Here is a 7,427-nt window from a genome sequence, read left to right as displayed (position 1 = left end):
TATTAGGTTATCGCAAAATGCATATATATTTTTATTGATACGATAAATAATTTATATATTGTAAATTTCATCAAAATAGTTTCTAGAATATATTTTTTATTTTATTAGTTTGGAAACTTGTTTCAACTATTATTGTAAAATTTTAATAAACACCATTATCTTTTTCTTGCGTTTATGTACAATTTAATTATAAATGTAAAAATTGTTATAATTCAAAAAATTAATATTATTCTTAGATAAAAATGTTAATTAAAAAAAGTAAAAAAAACAAAAAAAGCACATAAAAAAAGTCCTTACGCTTTTATATCACCCTCCTAAAACAAAAAATATGATAAAAATGAAATGAAATTTTTTAATAAAAGAAAATTCACTGAATAATATTACAAAAAGAGCAATAAAATTTATGAAATTTATAATTAAAATGCATGATATATTTGAGCACTATATTCAGCCATAAAAAAATTAGGAATCCTTTGGAATCTATATATACTTAAAAATTATTTAAGATTGTTTTAATTTATATAGGAAGAATATAAGGCAAAAAAAACCTATCTCGAAAAATATTCATGAAAAATTATATAAATTTTGCATGTTAAATTAAATAAGGGCGTTTGTTTAGCAATTTGATTTATACATAAAAAAAGCAGGTTTAAAATATTATTGTTTTCGTACCGCACAATTCGACATGATTATTTTTTTTTATACTTATGATTCATAAGATTTTTTTTGGGCATGCAAAATGTAAAATTCAAACATTATAAATGTATGATAAAAAGTTCTAAAAAATCAAACGCTAAACACATAAAAATATATAATAAATTAAAACATTTTCAAATAAACATTCCGCTGATCATTCAATCGAAAATAAAATCACGAAACATAGAATAATAATTGTATTATATTGAAATATATATTTTTCTAATTTAAAACAACGGTAAAACTTAAAAAAAACAGTTTACAAAAATAATATACAAAATAATGGCACGTAAAACAACCGTTTATTGCCTTTTTAAAAGAATTTCATATAATATTTTATATATATTCATAGTATATTCTTAAATTTTAGTAATGTAAACAAAGAAGAAAATCATATGTATTTATACTAATAATGTATGGAAATCGGAAAATTAAATTTGTATAACTTAATGATGAGAAATAGTATACGATTCATTTAACTCTTGCAATCAATACGATATTATAAATAATAGCATGTGATACATGTTCATAGCTAATATTTTACAAATAATTAAGAAAAATCAATAAAAACTGTCCATACACTCTTAATTACATAAATAATGCAAAATAAGGCTTGAATCTGTTCCTTAAAAAATATATAAATACATCAATTATATAATAAACAGATGCTAACGTTTTGCATGCCTGCAAAAAAAATACACTCAAAAAACAAATTTTAAAATTCAAACATTGCTCATTAAACAAATTAAAAAAGTATACATTGCTAATAGTTGTAAATTATATATTCAAAGGTAAAAAGACAAATTAAATTGTAAATTTGACTATTAACCTAACAACACCTGTCCAATAAATGCAGTTTTGAAAATATTAAAATCTCAATTTTGTGAATTTATTTATATATGCTTCATTATAAATCCCTACGCGTTGAATAAAAGACATAAACGTTAATAAATCTAATTTTATCAATCAATATACTATAAATACAACTATTTTAGAATTGAAACATAGAAATGATTTAAACTTAATTTATTAATTGATTCATATAAATACAAATCTGTTAGAATATAAACATAGAAATATTTTAACCTTATTTATTCAATTGATTCATTTAAATACGAAGCGATTAAAAAAACAACAGATAAATGATTTTTTTCATTTTTTATCGATCAATTCGCTATAAATACAAAGTTTCTATGGTAAAAGACACAGATAAATAGTTTTTCCTTTTTTTATGAATCGATTCCCTATGCATACAAAACGAAATACAAATTTAAAATACATATATTTTTGCTTATTTTAGTATATTTATTATCAACCAATACATTTTACTACAATAAATTCAAATAAATATTATTGTAAATAATCACACAAAACAAAGATTCCTTCATAATTCTGAAGATAAAATACATGCAATTTTGGAAAAACCATGTTTATTAGGTTGATATAATAACACTATGTACATACCCATAAACTTTATAAACAAGCGAATCTTTAAATAACAAAAAATCATCACCAGCTAATAAAATTTACTGTATTAATGTATGTTAAATATCTGATTAAATATTTAAAAATTTACATCTAATTTATCTTGATCCTAATTTTTTATAAAAATTTTCGTAAAATTATAATAAAATTTAAATCCAACGTTGGATAAAATACCTTATGCAAAAGCACAGTATAAAGTTCAAATTTAAGGTTTTAAACCCAAATACAGTTACATTTAGAGTGTAATTGTCATAATATTATATTACAAAATAAAGATTCATATGTGTCTATGAAAATAAAATCAAAAACGAGTGCCAAAAATTTATTAGACATGGTTTTTTATAAACTTCGAATGAAAACCTATCTCATTAGCAAATTATGTGATTTTTTCGTGGTATTAATCTGTATATAAACATATGTTTATATTTATTGATTCGAAATCTTACATGTTTTTAGGATTTTTATAAACTAAGTGCGGAAATATTAAATTCTTCAGAAAATTATAATATAAATTTTAATCACATTGAAATGGTATCTAAAACATCACACACTCAATATGATGCACAATGAACGACCAATCTTCCCTGTTATTGATAATTATAATTTTTTGGGCTTGGTAATAATTTTATTGTTGGAAAAAAAATGCCATAAAGTATATATAAACTCAATTACAATACAGAGCCGAATCATAATATTTCTTTATAAGTTTTTTTCTGCTCAATTTTTATTCGCCAATCATCACTATTCTTTTCAGTGTAATATTATTGAGAGAATCATGATTAATAGTTGCTTTTTTTTTATTTTAAAATAAACTAAATGTTTGTGCCCAAGTTAATTTCTTAGAATTCTTATCAACATTAAAAACCCTAATTTCAATGTTTTAACAGAGATATAACTTAAGATATACATAATTATAGCATTAATATTGCCTTATATTTATTCTTGTGAGATAAAAAATTTTCTCCTATTTCTAGATTAATGATTTATATTCCCCTATCCTCTGTTGATATTACACGATCTATATTCATATGACAAATATTTTGAGTAATTTTACTTTATTCCCGAAAGAGATTGTTTTTATTCATAATTTTTCTCAAATATTTATGATGAAGTGGTTTTTTAAAATGAGTTCATCTTACTAACAGTTAATTACCAGAAATAAAAGAGTTGGTGAAAGCTTTTGTAAAATAATATATAAAACTATTTTATATATTCAAAATAATATAAAATGCATTTTACCACAAAATGTTTGGTATATATGCATAAAAAAATATCAATCGTTATAGCTCTGTCTCTAAACATTTAATAGGTTTACACATATAAAAACATAATAAAATATTTTTTTACTGTGTATATTTCTAAAAAATTAAAGCTTCTACATCTAATATACAAAGCATCAAAAAATTTAAAATAATTTAAAACATAAAGAGACGCACTCAAAATTCTATGAAGCCAAACAAAGAAATAGAAATCACAAACATATAGATATTATAACTATATGTGGATCATGTATACAAAAATTTCAAAAAAAGACAACATAGGCTAGTAAATCACAAGAAATGATATTTAAATTTCAGAGCCATAACGTTATTTATTTTTTTAAGGTCTGAAAAATACGAAATCAAATTATATGATTACTTGGGGGAATACATAGGCAACATAAATGTCATAAATAAAGATGAATTCAACAATGGATTTTTTTGGATCGATAAAGTTTATATGTTTTACCTTTTTCGGTTAGCTTAAAAAAACACGGTGTAAATAAAATATTGAAGAAAAAATCTTTATTTTTTACAGAAGTATGTGAGTAATATATGAAAGTAACGCAATTAGTGCTAAAATTTCACTATAAAATAAAAAAAGTTCCGAGTTTTTAAATGATGGCAAATAACCACTTAAATAAAAAATTTAAAAAAACGAAATCGAAATAGATAGAAAAAATCACAACAAATCTAACTCAGCACCGAAATAAATTACATACAATTTGAAAAAGAAACTCGCAATTTTGGCATCAGTGTTTAAATTTTTGAACACATAATATATCTGTTGGCCAATTAAAATCCCCGTGATATTATTTTTATCATGTGCGATTCTATTTTGGAGTGTATATGATATTATTATCTCTTTCAACTTAAATTTTGGGAAAATAAAAAAAAAAGTTGTTATATTTATTATTTATTCGTATTTAATAATAAAAATTCTTGCTTGTTATTTTAAAAATTCAACTTGAATTTGGAGAAAAAAAGTTGTTATATTTATTATTAATCTATATTTAATAATAAAAATAATTATTTGCTGTTTTAAAAATTCAACTTGAATTTGGAGAAAAAAAGTTGTTATATTTATTATTAATCTATATTTAATAATAAAAATAATTATTTGCTGTTTTAAAAACCATAAAAATATATCTTTGCCATAAATTATAATAAACCAACAAATTTAGCTTTTGAGAGAACGTTAGCAAAAAAAAACAAAACCTCAGATTAATATGAAAATTTATTTACCATATTGAAATCATTAGAACGCGCATAAAATCACATAAAAAAATATGACTGTAATTCAATAGATAAAGTCATTTTTTTCTTAGCGACACTTATAATATGCATATATATATCTAGGATTAAATATAAAAACATGATAAATAAATTTTAATATCCCTAAGACAGTTTGTTTCCAACTTTAATTTTCATTACATTTTAATATATGCTATAGATATTCCGGTTATAAAAAAAAGAAGAGCTTCATTTCATTTCCAAATTATTACTGAATTATTTAGATAAAAAAACCTTTACCTTGAATTTATGGGCTCAATTTTTTTTGAAGAATCTGATAAATATTTATACCTTGTTTATTTATTACATTCATCAATTTTAAAAGCTCCATAAGCAATATAGGTATAGTTTAAATTTGGAATTTTAATCTTTGATTCAGATGCTGCGGTATTCGTATGGTAATCATCAGTAAAATACAAATTTAAGATAAAATTTTCTGTATAGTTATGTGATCTTTTTAAACGTAAAAAATTTCAAAAGAACTAAATTGTGCAAATAACATAATCTTAAATTTTAAAATATACAGCAAAATGTAATAAGAAAAACGAAAAATACAAAATTTTGCATTTGAATGGACTTCTATCATTTACAATATATATTTATTTTCTCTAACATAAAAAGAGTCGTTACTGTAAAAATCATAGTAACTGTACAGCTTGTTTACTAATTTTAACTTTATGATATTTCTGCCTTAAACTATACGTAAATTTAAGCAAAAACTACATTTATGATTATAAACCTTTATACAGGGTTAGTTAAATGCAATAACACGGATAACATGGATTATTTTAATCTATATAACGTGTATTAAACTTATAAATTTTCGAAAAATGTCGGCTGATCAAAGATATTTACATTGACTAATTTCTAATACTTTGATAATTATATACAACAAACCATATATTTATTTCTTTGATATAGTTAATAAGACACAAATTATATATTAAAAATTAGTTTAATTGCAATTTTTCTAAACCTAAGATATTAAAATGCTCTAAAATTTAAAATCTGTATTAAAAAAATATGTAAGTTATGATATAATTTGGGTGGTTAACTTCCCATATCCTATATATTTTATCCAATGCATCAAAAGTTTATTTAATTGGTTAAAGTTGATGTTTTTCTACTGTACAAGTACTCAGATCATATTTTTGTCTGCGAAAACAAGAAATTACATTGTGCAATAGAATAGAGCATAATCTAGGGTAAGTCACATAAAATATAATCTCAATAAACCGTTCTTTGAAGTAAGAAAATAGAAAAAAAGTTGCATTAACATAAATAGTGCGGTAAAAAAATTACATTAAATTTATGTAGCATTTTTACTGAGGAATGGTCGATTAAAAACATTTTTATAAATAAAAAAATATACAGATGAATTTATTATCAAAACTATACTTGTTAAAAATAAGCTATAAATTATGTATAAATATAAATAATATTTTTGCAATCATTTATTTATATCTTCTTAGGATATTGCCGGATTCCTAGTGAAAGAAGACCCCTCTTTAGCCGCATATATCATCGCAAGTCAATAAGCGAATGTAAAATGCTGAGACGTAATTAGTGATTCGAAACTTGTTGGCTAAATTTTACAAGTTTTAAAACAAAATATTCGAGAAAATAAGCTTGAAATTATAAAAATGGTTTTTAGCTACTATTCCATTCTATTTTTAGCTACATCAATTCATACCTTTGAATATTGATATTTATCGCTGTGTTTCAATAAAATATTTAACTTTTTTAGAAACCCAAACACATCATGAATCAATTTAAAAACCACAAAATTTATGTATTATTAAAATTACTGAAAAGACCTTATGTTATTGTTTATGTTATTTTTAATTGATAAAATCAAACAAATTTTGATTTGAAAAATTTATATTTTGCAAAGGAATTTTTTTTGTATATATTAAAGCTGTTCGTATCATTAAAACAACTTGCGAATCGACTAAAATGTATAAATTTTTATATATGTACATATTAAGATACAATCACCATGATTTTAACTTTTTGCAAAAAATTGGTATAATTGACAATTTTAATATTCTTATTTTGTGACTAATTATCCAAAAATACCCAAAAAAAATTTGAAATTATTAACGCGGCAAATATTATGTGTTTTTGTATCATTCAAAGCTGTAAAAATAAGAAAAAATTGCCAAATATTTACAATGAATACAGAACAAAAAATAAATAATAGACTAAAATCTTCTATAGCATTAAGGTTGTGTATAAATATATGATCGGAATTACAAAATCTATTTCGAGGTAAAATTTCTATAGAAGAATTATGTATATCTAATTTGTAAATTCGATTATTTTTCACTAAAATCTGCATTTATATATATAATTGGCTTAAATATGAAAACTTAAAGTTGATAAACTTATAAAATGATCCAGGTCGGTGAAACAGTATTTTTATAATATGCACTAAAAAAGTTGTAAAAAAGGAGGCATGGTATTTTTTCTGGAGAAAATCTGCAATAGAAGTATGACTTTTGCTATGAAAATTTAATAAAAAAAAGTTTCTTGTTTGCATAAAAGTATGCGCAGCAGTAGTTTTTGTAAAATATTTAAAAATAATTTTTATATTCAGGAGCTGAGTGAACTTAATTTTAAGTCAAAAATTGATATTTTTACTTTTTACTAGAATTCCAATCTAATTGCATAAAAAAATGTAAAAGAAAGAAA

The sequence above is a fragment of the Rhyacophila brunnea genome, unplaced genomic scaffold (assembly GCF_057557595.1).
Source record: "Rhyacophila brunnea isolate RB1 unplaced genomic scaffold, BYU_Rbru_1.0 scaffold_66, whole genome shotgun sequence".
Lineage (NCBI taxonomy): Eukaryota > Metazoa > Arthropoda > Insecta > Trichoptera > Rhyacophilidae > Rhyacophila > Rhyacophila brunnea.
Note: the sequence above shows the minus strand (reverse complement) of the source record.